Source organism: Centruroides vittatus, unplaced genomic scaffold, assembly GCF_030686945.1.
Source record: "Centruroides vittatus isolate TY-2023 unplaced genomic scaffold, ASM3068694v2 contig_958, whole genome shotgun sequence".
Classification (NCBI taxonomy): domain Eukaryota; kingdom Metazoa; phylum Arthropoda; class Arachnida; order Scorpiones; family Buthidae; genus Centruroides; species Centruroides vittatus.
This window is the reverse complement of record NW_027122637.1, coordinates 413,788-431,253: the sequence shown is the minus strand read 5'-3', so window position 1 is coordinate 431,253 and position 17,466 is coordinate 413,788.

Sequence of the window (17,466 nt, the reverse complement as noted above, 5' to 3'; positions counted from 1 at the left end):
TGGTGAGAAGTCTTTCTATGTGCAAGAGATCACAAACTTCTCGCATCATTTTCGAAGTAAAATTTGCACCTCTATCAGTCAATAATTGTTTGGGGACTGAATGTCGTAAGATCACTTGTGTAACGAACGCTTTGGCGACGGTTTTAGCAGTAACGTCTGGTAATGGCACTGCTTCTGCCCATCTAGAAAAGTGATCTACAAAAACTAAGAGATACTTGTTGCCATTATTAGAGGTAGGAAAAGGACCTTGTATGTCTAAAGCTGTTCTCTCAAATACCTTTGTGATTTTAGGGAATGTTTGTAAGGGAGCTTGATGTCCGTGTAGAGGACGTCGTCGCAAACTACATTCCTGACACGTCTGGCAATAATGTATGATGTCTTTGTTCATTTCGGGCCAATAAAACTGCGTCTGTAATTTTTTTCTCAGCTTCTTCGCGCCTAAGTGTCCCGAACTTGGAATATCGTGGAACAACTTCAAAACGTATTCGACCAAAGTTTTAGGGATGACTAATCTGTCCCAAGTTTCGTTTCTTTCCGGGTTTGTCTTTCTATGATATAAGGTTTGATCTGCGTCTAAATAAAACTCGTTACCATCTGTGTTCAGACCCTGTTCCGACGGGGATAGGTTTTCTGTTAGGCGTCGTCTGATTTCCTTACAAAAAGGGTCCTCCGATTGTTGTTCCCGAATCTGAGCCTTACTATATATTGGGTGCATCTCAATTATTGGAGCTATAGGTACTCGACTTAATGCGTCCGCATTAGCGTGTGCTTTTCCTGGACGGTGTATGATCTCAAACTGGTACTCTTGTAATGCTAAATTCCAACGACTCAGCCTTGAACTTTCGTCTTTGACGTTGATTAGCCATCTAAGCGGTCTGTGGTCAGTTATGATTTTAAATTTTCTACCATAGAGATAAGGTCTAAAATATTTTATTGCCCATATAACTGCTAGACACTCTTTTTCTGTTGTACTATAGTTTCTTTCGGCTTCCTTGAGTAACCGACTAGCATAGGCTACAGGGAGTTCACCCCGCTCGTCTTCCTGCGATAATACGGCTCCAATTGCAGTGTTCGATGCGTCGGTTGCCAAAATAAAAGGACTACCAAAATCTGGTGATCGCAAAAGGGGAGCAGACACCAAAATTTCCTTAAGCCTTTCAAACACCTCTTCGTGTTCTTTGGTCCAGTGAAATTTGTTATCTGCCTTTAGCAGGTCTGACAAAGGCTTAGATATTCTTGCATACTGAAAAATGTGCCTCCTATAGTATCCCGTTAATCCTAAAAAGGCCCTCACCTCACGCTCATTGCTTGGTCGAGGGAAGTTTTTCACGCATTCGATCTTCGAGGGGTCGGGTCGAATCCCTTCTTCCGAGATTTCGTGCCCTAAAAATTTTATCTGTCGCTTCATAAAACTGCACTTTTTTGGCTTTAGTTTTATTCCAGCACTTGCTAGGCGTTGAAAGACGAGTTCTAAGCGTTCTAGATGCGAGTCAACGTCAGAACTAAACACCATGATATCGTCCATATAGACTAAGCAAATTTTGTGTTTTAGACCCGTTAATATCAGATCTGCAAGCCGTTGAAAGGTTGCAGCTGCATTACAAAGTCCCATAGCCATCCGGTTAAATTGGTAATGTCCTGATGTGGTACTGAATCCGGTCTTTTCCTTCGTGTCGGGATTCAGGGGTAGCTGCCAATACCCACTTAAAGTGTCCATTGTGGAAAAATACTTTGCCTTCCCAAGTAAGCTTAATGACTCCTGGATGAGGGGCAAAGGGTAAGGATCTATTTTTGTTACTTTATTTAATTGCCTAAAGTCCACCACAAATCCCAGGAATTTTTTCCGGGGGTGGTCCGTTCGGATATGTCGGGCCCCGTCCCTCACCACCCGGTCGCCCCATTGTGGGCCTGAGCCGAACCGATAATGGGCTACTAATGAGGCCCGTCTTAGTGCCTCACGGGCGGAAAGAGTTAGCATCAAAAAAAAATACCCCACTTAAAGTGTCCATTGTGGAAAAATACTTTGCCTTCCCAAGTAAGCTTAATGACTCCTGGATGAGGGGCAAAGGGTAAGGATCTATTTTTGTTACTTTATTTAATTGCCTAAAGTCCACCACAAATCTCCAATTTCCATCACGTTTCTTTACCAAAAGAGCTGGTGCCGACCACGGGGAGCTGGACGGTTCGACTACCCCGCTGTTCACCATTTCGCTTACTAGATTATCCATTAATTCCCGCTGAGCATACGGAATGCGATAAGGAGCACGATATATTGGTGCACTGTTTCCTGTTTCTATTGTATGTTGAATTAAATCGCAATACCCTAAGTCAAAGTCGTGCTTTGCAAATACTTGCTGATATTTGTATAATAAATCAATTAAAGGGGTTAATTTGTCCTTACCTACTTCCTTCAAATCAAATAAACTAGCAAATTGAGCTCTGGTCATGGGATTTTCTTCCACCCGAGATATCCTATCTTGTTTCGCCTCCTCCTTTGATTCTTCTTCCGCTTGAAAGTATGCGCCTACTTTACTTCCTCGTTTTAGCTTTAGGGGCTGCGTGCTTACATTCATTATCCTTATGGGAACAGTTCCGTTTTTGGGGACCTTCACTAACACGTTAGCGACTATCAGATCCTCCCTTTCAAGTGGACATGGCTCAACTACACCTATCTGGCTATTAACGTGCTTGCCACATACTCTCCCTTCTATAACGACTTCTGACCGAGGGGGAATGGTGGAGTCGTTCTTTGCTACCACCACTCTCTGGTCATTTTCCTTTTGACTGCTCTTTTCTACAACTCTTCGCTCTAAATTTTTTTTGTTTTCTTTTCGTTTTTTTCTTTTACTCACTTTGCTACCCTCTCTAAAATCGTTTGTTCGGGTTAAATCCCTCAAATCTCCTTGACATAGACTATCCTTCCCGTTCTTTTGTCTTTCTACCATTGCAAACTCGCTGTCATTCTTACTCATGTTACGTGGGTTATTAACATTATTATGAAGGTTCGCTAATCCCCAGAATGTAACTTCGTTACCGCTAGGGAAAATAAGCTTCGCGTTTTTTATCGAAATCGTAAGGTCGTATTTCTCAATCACGTCTCTACCTAGGATCCCGTCATTAGGTTCTGTTATTTTGGGGTCCACTACATAACAATCGTGTCTAAAATTCAATTGCCCGATTCTAAATGCTAAATCGAATTTTCCGAGCGTCTCTATTGTGTGTCCTGTGACACTAAGTAACTCTACCTCTCTGGTTTCAGCTTTCTTTAACTCGCGTAAGTTCGAAAAGAAATCTTTTGATATCAAAGAAACTGCCGCGCCTGTGTCTATTGTTAATTTCGCTCTTTTATTTTCGATTTCACAAACTAAAGTGCAAGGGGGTAAATCTTCATTTATAAATTTAGATTCTCCGACACCCGATAAACAAGTAGCTTCGCGCGGATAATCTACTATTTGCTCTAAATCTCGACGCTGTTCTTTTGCTTTCACCGAAGTTATTCTACTTCCGTCTCGATTAAACCTTACACTATCTTTATTTAACTCCTGTGATACATTATTTGTTTGCCGAAGGCTTTCCTCCGGACTGGGCAACGCTAAGTATTTAGGAAAGGTCGCGTTATCTAAGGCCCGCTCGGCATTAGGGTCGTTTACGAACCAGCCTTGCGCGTAACGCGTCGGGTTAAAAGGCAAATATTCAGAGTTCTGATCATTCCTAGGTCCTATCTGTCTATACTGTTCTCGATAGACTGGCATTTGTTCCCGATATCGCGGCGAAAACGGATTATTTATAACAGGAACCTGCCATTCTGGAGTGTTAGGGTTTCCTCTCCACTCCCCTCGATTGGGCGGAGGGAAGGTATCTTCCTCCATACCAATCGGGTGGTGGGGGCGACGCATAAATTCGACTATCTAACCAATTTGGAGTGGATCGCCGATAATTTGTTGGTCTCCATTCGAAATTCGGCCTAAAAGGAAATGAATTATATCCGGAGTATCGTCTAGAAGGAATCTGGGCAGAATAATTTAATGACGATCGGTTATTTGTAGGAAAACGCGGTTGTTGTAAGCGCTGCGGCTGCGCGAATCGGCGTTGAGAGCTCGAATAGGTATTGGGATTACCTACTTCCTGTCTCCCTCGTAACGCGGGTGAAGGCATTCGTCTATTTTGATTGGATTCTCCTCCTCGCGCGCTAGTTGTTTGCGCTATCGAGGACCGATTGTCTAATCTCTTCCCTAACGTTTCTATCTGTTTAGCGATTTGACTTATTTTCGTTTCTAATGCATCTTCCTTATGGGGTTTTGTCTCGTCGGCTTTCGGTGGGGAATTCTCTGCAGACTCCTCTACGTTTCCTATATAATTCCGCTGTTTGTTAGTCAATTGCTCTATTGTTTCCTCTCTTATCGCTATTTTTAACGCTTCCGAAAATGTAGCTGGGTCATGGGTCATTACGTTACGTTTCATTTTTTCATTTAAGCCGTGCAAGAATTGAATGCGGAGCTTCTCGTCCAATTCCTGTTGCTGACACCGCTTGATAATGGCATTTTCTTGCTCGTTTGACCCGGTTCGATCTACAATTATCGCGCTAACTAACGTTTGTAACCTAACGGCGAATTCTTGAACTCTTTCATCTTTGCGTTGCGTACACGCGTGGAATTTCTGTACCCTAATAGAATATGGTTCTCGGTCAAATCTACTTATCATTAAGCGTTTAAAGCTTGCGTACTCCGTTACTTCCTTCATTTGGAGGTCGCGCCACGCAAAATCTCTCGCTATCCCTGTCAGTTTACACTTAGCAATGCTTAAACATTGTCTAGGGGTCCAACCTGCTAATCCTGCGACTTCCCCTAACGTATCGAAAAAATCTGTTACGCGCCCCGCGTCTCCCGAGTAGGTAGGTATCATCCCACTAAAGGCTGAAAGGGCGCTAATTGAGCCGCCTCCTAGGTCGCGAGTCGGCGCTGGAAAACCTGTCTCTGTTTCCATGGTTCTTTCCCACTTTTCTCTCGGCTGCCTCAACAATTATTGTGGGACTGAAATTGTTTGCAATTGTTGCAAAAACAATCAGAAAGATCCCGCTTTCTGACACCAGTGTGAGGTTTGCCGAACGACTGCGTTAGTCAGAATGTCGCGCGGTCACGATCCACGTGTGGGAGTGAAAGAAACTCTCAAGAGACAGGTTTTCATTCGTAACCCGTTTATATAACAAAAGGTGCTTACAACTACAATATACTTTTATCAGCGGCGGCGTTCGAGTCTTCTGGGCCTTCTCTCGGAATCGAAAGTCCACAAGAAAAGTCCTCCGATGTTTCGCAGGAGTATGATGGCCCCGGGGCGCACTGTTCAGCTTCTCGAGGGAAAGTTCCGGACGTAGGGACGATTCCGATTACAGGTGACAAATCCAAGGGAGTGGGTGACCTTCCAAAAGAGATGTAATCCAACTGCCGAAGATCACGGGAAAAAAACCCCGTCGTAAAATCGCGAGACAAAGCTCTAAGAGCCAAGAACCGAGAGAACTAATAACCGAGAGAACGTCACATCCCTTTTTCTCAGGGTTTTTATAACTTTCTTTTGAGTCCCAGATCGAACATTCCGATAGGTCGATGTCGATTTGCCTCCGCTCTCTAATTGGTCCCCCCCTCGTTACGCATTGTAACGAGATCGGAACCCCGGTCGTCGGATGAGTCAACATCGACTGACAATTCGATTCCTACCGAAGATGTTCGATCTAAGTACTCAAATTCATCTATTGTTTCAACCTGAGAAGAATAACTTTCTCAGAAATTTCTACAGACATGTCCTTTTATGGACATGTAATATTCACTTTTCGTTTAACTATTTTTTTTCTTGTCTGACGGTTTCTTTTTACAACGTTAATTTATAATAACAACAATTATTATTATTTGCTTCTATACAAAAATTACAAAAAAAAATTTTCTTATTTGCACAAATAGTAGGCCCACTTCCGAAGCTTCACAGGTGTATTATCGTTTTCCTAGCGCTTGTATTGCGCATATTATTCTGTTCGCGTTCTCAACATCTGGCAGCGATTCTGTTAGCAGATATTTCGCAACTGTCAAAAAGAAAACTGTACTTTCCGACAACGGACAAGTTATTTTGTCTTAATTAAATAAAATATTTCGTCGATTATGGTTAACTTTTTCTTGTTTTCAACTGACCAGAAATTTTTGTTGATACTTTTGCTTATACTGCAATTGGCTATAGTATGAATCGAAATACAGGTATCCCACGTACTGTACAACACGGTGCGTCTACAGCATGGTTTGAAAATTGGTGATATCCCCGTATCACGCGACTTCCGGTTTCGCTCTAACATGGTTTGAGAAATCCTCAATCTCACAAAATCTGACAATTTTTAAGTGCAAACTCTATTATTCGATTTTTTAAATTCAAGCAATCACACGTGTTTTCTTAAATTTTCCCACGGATTTTAGAATATTGAAATTTTGAATTTGTTTTGTGCTTTCCGTCAGGTTTACTTTAATGAAAACTGGTAGTACAATTTTTTCTTCCTTGTCTTAGCTTTCTTATCAACCGAGTGTCCTTGTCCTTGCTTTTAGATTTTAGCCTTTAAGACCGACTGTTTTTTGTTTTTACAGATTAATCTTCGTATGTAGTAAAGTTTATTTAAACATTTTTAGATAAGTGCTATTAATTAAACTTTTTTAACCGTAGGTAAACAATCATTCGTAAAATGACGAACGAAATACTGTACGGCAGTATCTCAGTACTCGAACAATTCGCTATTCGAACACAAATTCTAGAAAAAACTCGCTTGATTAATAACGTATTTTTATGATAAAAATAAAAAATATGAAAATGTTGCTGATACACCAACCTCTCGCTTTTTTTTCTTTTTTTTTATAACAAAGTACAGTATTGTCATCTTCTGAGCTTTTTGTTGATCATGATGGAAGTATCAGCAACATTAAAAGAAAACGCCCTCGTTTAACTGAAATTAATATTAACGCGTAATATAGTAGTTTTAACTGTGATTTTTAATTAATTTGGCTGCAATTTGAAAAAATTCGTAGACTCATAAATTCCCACTGTCGTCCGTCCGTCCGTCCGTCCGTCCTTCCTTTGTTAATCTAGAGAACCGAGTTAGATAGATAAAATGTAAGACTAGCTATAGAAATTTTAGAGGCAGGAGGCCCCGATTAACTATATATGAACTTTTGATGCAAACCAGAAGTCATGTTATTTCAATTTAAAACTTTTCTCCTAAAAGTTATTAATAGACAGGCACGACTCTATTGTTAAGGGAAAAGTATGGTTTACAGGGGCAAGACACTACATTACTAATTTAAGGTGGAGAGAATATATTTTAAATTAAATAAATTAAAAATATGATTAAAAATTGCAGCCCGGCATTGTGACGATGTTGCAATAAATAATTGCTTGTTATTGATTAGAAATAAATTATCGATTGCTTTAATAAACATATTTCTCTTAGTAACGAAAAAGAATAGTATACTTTTGCTAATTTCTGGAACGTAACTCTATATTTTGCACTAATCCTTTGTTTCGTGTAGCACGAATTCACATAACACGGCACTTTTTCGGAACGTAACTACCGTGTTATACGAAGGATACCTGTAGTACGTTTACCTGAACGAGCCACTCCGCTAACTAAAATAACGTACGTATTTTAATTAAAAGTAAAGTTATTTACACATATTCGCTTAAACGACCCCGTTACACCGATGTTCATGTGATAACTAAAGGTATCTGTCGATAGACGTACGAGTTACGTGCAGAGCTGATCGTGATCGTATCTTCAAACAAGCGATTGGTATGTTGTTTACTGATAATGTATATTTTTATTTGTATAATATCCGTTTGATGTTCGAATTATGTCGAAATTCAAAACAGATACTTCGGGCCAAAAATTTCTTCCTGACTTCGAGATGGGCCGGCGGGATATTCTCGGTAGTTAGGTCCGTCCCGGATACGTCGAGTCCCCGCTCTCACCACTGGCCATCCCTTCGTGGGCCCTGCCGAATATACGACGGGCTTGGAAAAACTTTATGTAAACTTATAGAATATCGATGATTTAATAAAAACCCGTAATAATCTATTATAAATAAACTGGAGATGTCCTGGTCGCCGTAAGCGATCTCACGAGCTTCGCCCACTTGTTTCCAATAAAGACTATTTGTAACAAAAATTTCGTGACGTTTTTAAGCTAAATATTATATAAATAGAGTAGATAGTATTTAAAAATATTATATGAATTCAAATAATAAAAAATATTTCTAAGAAAACTTTTTAGCTAAACGAGGTCTTTAAAATATCAATGAATGAATATGGCATGTGTCAAAAGAAAATTTGGTTGATGAAAATGGCAATAGATGGCGCTAGATTTACTAGAAATACTCGTTTTAAATTTGAAAACTGTGTATGTCTTTTTTCCTTCCCCGTAGGCACTAAGAGGGCCTTTATCCGTTGCGAGTACGGCCAAGTTCGCAAGGGGTCGACCGGAGTGTGAGGCCCGACGTATAGGGAATGGACCACCTTCTCGAAAAATTTCTGGGATTTTTCGATCCCAAGCGCTAACCGACACCCATACCGTCTTCGGCCATTGAGCCGTCTAATATATATATGTTTGTTTTTTCATGTTCTTGAAGTTTTATTATAATTTAAAATGATCGACTTCAAGTTTAAATACGTTTTATCAGTTAGGCCTAATAAATAACACTTTATTGTCGAAAATAATTAACAATTTTAAAAGCGATTAAGATTATTTGTTTGAACTTCATCGAATATTATGTATTTTAATGTTGTTAACTGTAATTAATAATAGAAGAAAGTAAATTTTTTCTCTCACGAAATTAATCTATAAATGAATAAATAAATAGTCTTTGCGGTAGTCCCTGGATTTATCGGGGTTAATTGGGGCAGGGGCATTCGTTATTACCGAAAGTCCATTAAATTTAAGGCCGACCGTGTTTAGTACAGAGTAAAAAGTAATTTAGTCTATAACGTATAATAAATATTTAAAGATTCAATAAAATCCGTGTTTTTTTATATTTATATATAAAAATTGTTAAAAAAAAGACCAACCAATGGCCAACTAGATAAAACAACCGAGCACTGGTCGTGGGTTTGCGCCTCGCCAACGAGCTTGTAATATGAAGTTTTCCGGGTTTTTTTCACGTTATTAACACCTAAATAGGGGCCAGTTTTCCATAGAAAGTCCTCCCGGGAGGTATCACCCTCGGCAGATCGCCCAAATGTCTTATTACCGTATAACCAAACCTAAACCTTTTTTTTCTTTTAGTAATGATTTTACTTATATAACGTGCTGTAATTCGATCTCTCTCCCTATTGAACGTGCGACGATCTCTGCAAATCTCTTTAGTCTTTTCCTTATTCGTAGTAATTCTTTCCCACGTAACGAATAGAATAACGAGCTTCGTTTTCTTCTTTTATAGATTCCATTTTATTATTCAACAGAAAAATGCTAACCGATTAAGTTTTAAACCGTTCGGTTTAAAATTTAGTCTCCGTATAATTTGCAATACTCTTCTTAGTCTTTAAATTTTGTAATAACATTGGATATTTTTGTTTGATATCGTAATTATATATGCTACTTTATAAGCTTGTCGTCGTATATTCATTTCCATGAAAAATTTAAATATGTAGATGTATTTATTGTTACGATGTCTGTAGAAAAATGAAGATTTAGCACGAAAATAATTGCTAAGAAAACAGCTTGTATCGATGCGCATTTTACTTTATAAATTATTATTTCTGTCCGGTAGAAAATGATTCATGATTGTATAATTCACATTCTAAATTATTTGGTTTCGTCCAACTTCGTGAAATCGGGTTAACCTGTTAAAAAACTGTTTATAACACGTAGGAAGGTATATAATATATATAAATTATGACTATTTTTTGTTATACCTAAACAGTTTTCTTAAATTGACTTTTCTCACATATTTTAATATTTAATGAAAATAATATTTCGCGTTATATTTTGTACAATATGGTTAATGTTTAATTAAATCCTTTTTGGCCTTAGGGAAGTCAGTCACGTCAATATGAAAGTACAAAACGGTTGTCCACGCAACAGATATAACTCGCATCACGTTGTTTGGCGTGACGTCGTTCCGTTCACGCAACATTTTCGATTGTTGAACCAACGATTTGTATAGAGGACGATTTTAATAATTTATCGTGTGGTCCGTTTGTCGGGAGATATTCGATAAATCGGCCACGTTAAGGTGTTTATCGTTTATGAAATGGTTTTAGTCGAATAGGCTATCTGTATTCCAAAGAAGTTTTCTCTTTCTGACAATAAATACTTGAAAATATTCGTCATTAAATATTAATATATTGAATATACCGACTTATTCGAGGTAACTTCTCAATTTGTAATTTTTTCCATATATTTTTTAATCGTCGATAATTCTTTTTAGATTCAAAATGCGGGAATGAAATAAATATATAGGCTTTCACTTCATCGAGAAAATTCGACAAAAGATTTACAATTACTTTATACGTATATAAGTTTTCGCATATAATGATCTTATAGATCATTATATGCGTTTATATAATCTAAACACGGCAGATTGTTTTATATACTGTGCATGTTACATGTATACATTACTAGCATAATTTAGACTATGCTAGGATTGATGTTATTTCTATGCAACTGAAATATTCGTCGGCCATTCTTTTCATTTAAATCTAATCAATATTTTTTGCGCATGATTGTGTTTTTAATTGAAGATAGGATAATGTAATTTTGATCCGAAATTTAACACATTAATTAAAAAATTATGTTTAAGTTTCCACCAAACTATACAAAATCTCGAATGAATACACAGTTTATATACTGAAGTTTGTTCATTAGGTGCTATTTGTTTATTAAATATAATAATTAATTTTAAAATATTCTTGTAAATTAAATTTCATTATAAATCCTCTAATAAATTAGATAAGAACTGTTAGAAATTTCGAAATTGAAAAAAGAAAAGGTCAAAACGAAATATTTATTGTTATAAATGTTCCTACTTCGAATTAGATTTTGCTTTATAAACATTGGCAACGTATTTATTTGTAGTGAATTGCATAAAATCTTTTTGTTTATCTTAAATTGTAAGCACGAAACTTTATCAATTTGTCGTCCGGGTGTTTGATAAAAAAGAAAAAGTACGTGTAGCTTAAGAAAGGATTTTTATTTATTTAGTTTTCTGAATAAAAGAGTTTTTGTCTGTCGTGATTAAACTAGTTTAAAAATAATTTATGTAAATAAAAGTTGTTTTTCAAAAGTAAATTTCTTAATGAAAACAATTTTGAATTTTTATTTGTATTGCGTATTTATTCCATAAATTTAACAATTAAAATTAATACGAAATATAATTAAATTTAGTTTAATTGCATTTGAAGCAATCTTGTCTGAGAGCTTTTGAAATTTATTTTTAATTAAAATTCTTCCTTCAATATTCAGAAATATTGAATCGATATTTAGGTAATTCGTTTTTACTTCTACTTAATTAATTAAAAATAAATTATTTGAAGGTTATAATTTGTTAAAAATTTGTCAATAAATCGAAACTGAAAAGAATAAAAAACAATGAATGAATTCTTTTCAGTTTCGATTTATTGAGGACATTAGTGACGTAAGGTCGATTTTGTTACGCGCACCACGAGTCTCCTGATCATTTGCAGTAAAATGCAGTCTATGTCGTCTTATTATTCCACCACAAAATCATCAAAACTTATTCAAATTTGTCTACTTTAGTAGCTTAACTAAAATTAAAAAATTACTTACTAACCTGAAAGATTAAAACAAAAACTAGCCCACTAGAACGCCTTCAAGTAGAAGGTGTCCTAACTACAAAAAAATAAAAATAATAAAAATCAATGGATAACTCGAATGAAAGATTGAAGTTTCCACAAAAACTACGAAAGCAATTATCTCAAAACAGCATTTTCTGATATCTTAATAGTGTAAGCTTACTAATATTATAGGCTATGTATGTTACGCATTGAGATGCAGTACTATATTAGTTTTATACTATCAAAACGAATACAATTTACTGTAATATTATACTCCAAGATTTTGATAGTCTAGAAAATTTAAGACAATATAAAATAGTAGTTTATCTGAAAATTTGCCACTCAAATCTTTTAATAATTTTAACAAAATATCGAGGGGAGGCGATGCTGGCAATCTTTGGTATCGTTGACTTTATGCGACGAAATAATGTTTTATATAACGAGTCTTCCCATTATTAACCGTTTCGACTTTATTGTTACTTTTCTCGAGAAGCATTTTGATAAAGATTTATCGAAGTTAGAAGAATTATCGGCAGAATTCGATTGGCCAGCAATTTGCATAAGGACTTTTACGATTCAAATAAAAACATTTGACTCTTTTGCGTCTTTAATATATAAACATATAAATACAGCCTGCGTGCATACAAAAATGAATATTTGACTTCAAAAACTTATTACGTCTCTATCTATTTTTACCGAATTTTACTGGTAAAAAGTATCAAATTTCCGATAAATTTACCAACACATTATTAACTGATTACCGGTAATGCAATCCCCAATTCTTACTTATCTGTTCCTAATTACGATAGCTTGTTAGTAAATCTCGAAAGACACACAATACTTGTGATTAGGTGAATGATGACGATTTTTTAATATTAGGAGACGCTAATACTAGAATCGTTATTCGTTATGTGCGAGTTCTAACGCGAAATTCTTTAATTGCCGATCTTCTAATGATTTATTTCTCGACAACAGAAAAAAGTGCATTTAAATCCGATAAAATCTTCTGGTTTATTTATTCTTAACGGTAGTTTTATAACCGATTTTCCAGTTGATTTTGTATCTGTCCTTCGCGGGTTTCTCGATTTAATTGTATCAAACACAAACTTCGTGATCTAAGGTTTTGTGTAAATTCGTTTCTGGTCGTCTTCGGATTTCTATAACTTTTCGATTTAAGGTTTATTTTTTAAAAACAAAACAAAAATTATCTGCTAAGACTCGTAGAATCAATTGGAAACATTTAAAGCTAGAAGGTTGTTAGCTCCACTTATGACGAAATGACAAGAAACTTTTCCTTAGATTATCTTTTAATTCGGTTTTAATATCTGCGTTGTTAAGATCGGACTCGTTGTGGCATGTTAGTTAAGTATAACTTTTTAAAGATATTTGAAAACCACGGCTTGACTGCAGTTAATTGAGATAAAAAAATTTTTACTAGCTGTGCAGAGGTCCTTTAGAGAAACTATAACTAAAATATCGTTTACTAATTATTCTAAATCAAAGAAAAGCTTTAAATCTCTTTGTAAACAAAAAAGACTATTTTGGTTCCGGTCAACTTGCATTTATTGGGAGTCAAGAAAGTCTGGTGATTTCTGGTTCTATTCTGAAAGAGCATTTGTTTTTGGACTTTAATTAAGTATTGTGTATGTACTGATAATCATACATAGTTTAATATTAGATGATCCTACTTCTTTTGAGGAGTTGAAATTGTTTTGGATCGCTTACGAAGCAAAAGGACTTCTGCACTGGATAAAATCGAAAATAATATTTTAAATTCCGTCCTACAGATATTTTGACTGATGTAGTAACTATGTTTAGTGATTTTAAACTAAACTGTGAACTTCCTTCTCCTCGGAAAGAACGCTTGTTTTAAAATGTTGTATTAGAAAGGTCTATACCAACAAATTATGGACTTATATACTTAATCGACGTGTTTAGAAATATTCTCTCTCTACTTCAGCGAATCATTTGAATATCTGGATAGAGAGATTTAAATGATTTAACAGTTTAATTATATAGGCTACACCGGGTGTACGATAAAAACAAAACAAAATAAACTGCACCTGATGAAGTAAGAATGCCGTACAGCATATTACGAAATACATGGGTTTTTCTATCATTTTTCGATATTATATGGAAAAGCTTTGACTGTTGCACATTAATGCATTGGGAATCTTTTATTATTATTATTATTATTATAAATAAATTCTCTTGTCGAAAATATGGCAGATGTCCCTAAAATATATTGAGCTAGCGTGAAAAAACATGGGCTTACGAAAAATTTAAATAATTACACTTATTTCATGCTACTTTATTGAAATGAAGGGAGGAAGGAACGTTCTTATAAAATTCAATGAAAATGAAGTAATTACAAGGACATTTTATTTCAATAAATGTTCGAAATGGGCACCCTGCACCTTCTGACAGTATGCGAGGCGAGCTATAAATTCTTTCTCAACCCTCATAAAATGCTCTGCTGCCATTTGTGCGGAAGCATCAATTATCCATCGTAATTCTGCGACATTGCGACTGCTGTCCGGAAAATGCTCTTTTATGAATAAAAGAAATAAAATGACAGCAAATCGGGAGCGCGGGGAGGCCATAGATATGCACCTTTTCGACCAATCTTGTCAAAATATGTCATCCAACCATTCTTTAACTGGAATATCCCAAAGGACAGATGGTCTATTGTGTTGGTAGAAAATGGCATTGTCAAGATCTTGATTTTCGAGCGGTGGTCCAACGTTCTACTAAAAGCTCTGAGTGTGTTTTGGAATTTAGAGTACAGTCAATAAGAAACAGCCCAAGTACTCGTAGGTCAAATAATCTAGCTCAAACGTTAATACTGGATACGTTGATTGTACTTTTATCGTAAGTGATGCAAATTCTCCTGAGCCCAGTACCGCGGGATACGATGCTTCATCCGTGAAGTAGATTCGACTGGGAATTGTAGGGTCGGTATTGCCGAGATCGATGAAAACTTATACAAAGTTGATCCTCGCGTCTCGAGGAAGAAGCTCTGATGACATTGGTACTTGTTTTTATAAGAGAACTTCATGAGAATCGTACGTAGGCTACAGAGGTTGACCGAATTCTTGCTTCCGGAGCCACACTGCCAATGGAATTAGTCGGATTTGCTATGAATGCGACTATGTCATTCGTCGTACAAGTCCTGGGCCTCCCAGATCTCGGTACATCATCCAAGCCAACGAGTGTAGAGAAATTTTTCTGCCGTTCTTTGGGGACCGAACAGTTGTTTTGGGGACTGCATCGATGGGGCGTCCCTGAAGGTAGAGCTTTACTATTCTGCATCTCTCTGCCTTCGTAAATCTTATTTCGTTACACACTGACTGTACTCTGCTAGACTGATTATAAATACCTGTCTAGAATAACAATATTACCGCTTCAGAATAAATTATTTGCATAATTAACTAACTACGGTCGCTTGCAATGTACTAGTGAGTAGTTATTTATAATTAATAAGAGCATTCAATCGGTAATTTTCTAAAGCATTTTGCAACTAAAAAATCTGCAAAGCTATCACAGACGGGAAGTACAGTACAGTACGTGTAACGAAATTTGCATAATCTGTGCTACAAAATCAAATTACATTAGCGAGGTTGAGACCGAAGTTTTAAACGCGAAAACGTGTACGTCGGACGTTCAGCGCCGCTTTCCTGTGAACCTAGAAGTTTGACAATGGCGTTTGGAATGTCGAACATGGTTCCACTGACTTTCCAAACGCTATTGTTAAACTTCTAGGCTTACAGGAAAGCGGCGATAAACGTCCGCCGAAGTTTTAAACGTTTTCGCGTTTAAAACTTCGGCCCTCAACCTCACTATTAACAGTAATTGGAGAGGAGCTACCGCACTTCAGCGAAGTAGTTTTGAATGAATGACATGTTTTTCGATTTAAAACATGGAAATTGTTGTTCAACCACTATTTTCTTTCTTTTTTTGGTAGATTGGTTGCTGTTCTTACATTTTAGGTCTACGTGAATTTTCCTTTATTCAAATAAAACAGCATAAAATAAAATGTAATTACTGTATTAAAATTTTTTGTAAAAATGTCTGTGATGTATGTTACACGGCTAGCGCAACATACATTGTCGACAAGAAAAACAATTCCTAATAGAAAAAAGTTTCCTAAGAAACGAATGCTCAACAGTTAAAACTTTTCCACATAATGTCGAAAAAATGACAAACCCCCCTACCTGTATTCCTGTATTTCTTAGTATGCTGAACAGCATTCGTGTTTCGACAGGCGCTCCAATGGCGCATTTTTTTTCTCTTTACCGAATACTCGGTATAAGCTATATATATAGGCCTATAGCTAATACCCGTGTATTCGGTTTAAAAAAAACGCACGAATGCTGCTCAGCATACATTTAAACCTATGATTAATTTTAGACAGATTGCATTAACGTGATATATATTAACAATTCTGTGTCTAAAATTAATCATAGGTTTAAATTATTTAACACTCTCTAACTTACTCGCTCATTTATTTACTTAAAATTTATCGTAAAATATAGAAGTATTAATCAGCAGTATATTGTATAAGAGTGTTCTATAATTCTATAACTGAATATATTAACACTAAAGTGTATTAATGCATTCAGTTATATGGAGTTGAATTATTCGTAAATATGAAATCAATCATATAAATGCGAAACGATACGTACCATTGAGACTCGAGGAAAAGTACTAACTCGTAATAAATTGTCATCCGAGTAGCCTGATGATATATATCAATAGAAAGAAACAATGGACAACAAGAAAACGAGATACGAAATGTAAGTATTAACGTAGACGAGATCGAATAACGAATTTGGGCATGAAGAACAACATGCGACGATTAAAATTGGCAAAGATATTGCAAAAAACAAAAAAAAATGGACTGGAGTGATTTGAGCACGTCCAAAGACATCTAAATAACGATCTACTGTATAAAGGAAGGAGCGCCTAGATCAGTGTTTCCCAATAGGGTCGATGAGCAAATTACATACATGTTATACAGTACATACACACATAAAATTTTCATATTGTTTAATTATTTAGTAAATACAATCATTTAAAAATTCTCTAAAATATTTTCACTATCATTGTTAATAATTTTTTTTTTTGTATTTGGAACGTGTTATAATATATAATTATATATAATTTAAGGGTCTGTTCATTTTACGATCATTTAAGGGAGTCGATGAAAAATTTTTTTTTAAAAAGGATCGATACATAAGAAAAGGTGGAAACCTTAGTCCTTAGACGGAGTAGATTCAAGGTAATATGGGTGGAAATGATGAAACAGGATTTCATATACAAATTCATAAAGATCCTCATAATTATTTAGCTGTAACGAAAACAGATACAATCCATATTGAGACATGAAAGAATTTAATATAAACCATATCATGTTTATATTGATAATTACCGATTTGATGTACCACACGCCTGCCTTTTTCAGCATGTAAAATTATTTTTAAAAATTTCATTTCAGGCTGTAAAATTTAGTATTGATACGATCGCTCGTGTCACATTAATGTTCATATTTACAATAAAATAGGCCGTACTGAATCCACATTTACAGTCAAATTATGTCCTAGTGTTATGCTAGGGCACGGTTGGTTCGAAGGAAATTGTTTGGGGATTAGTTTT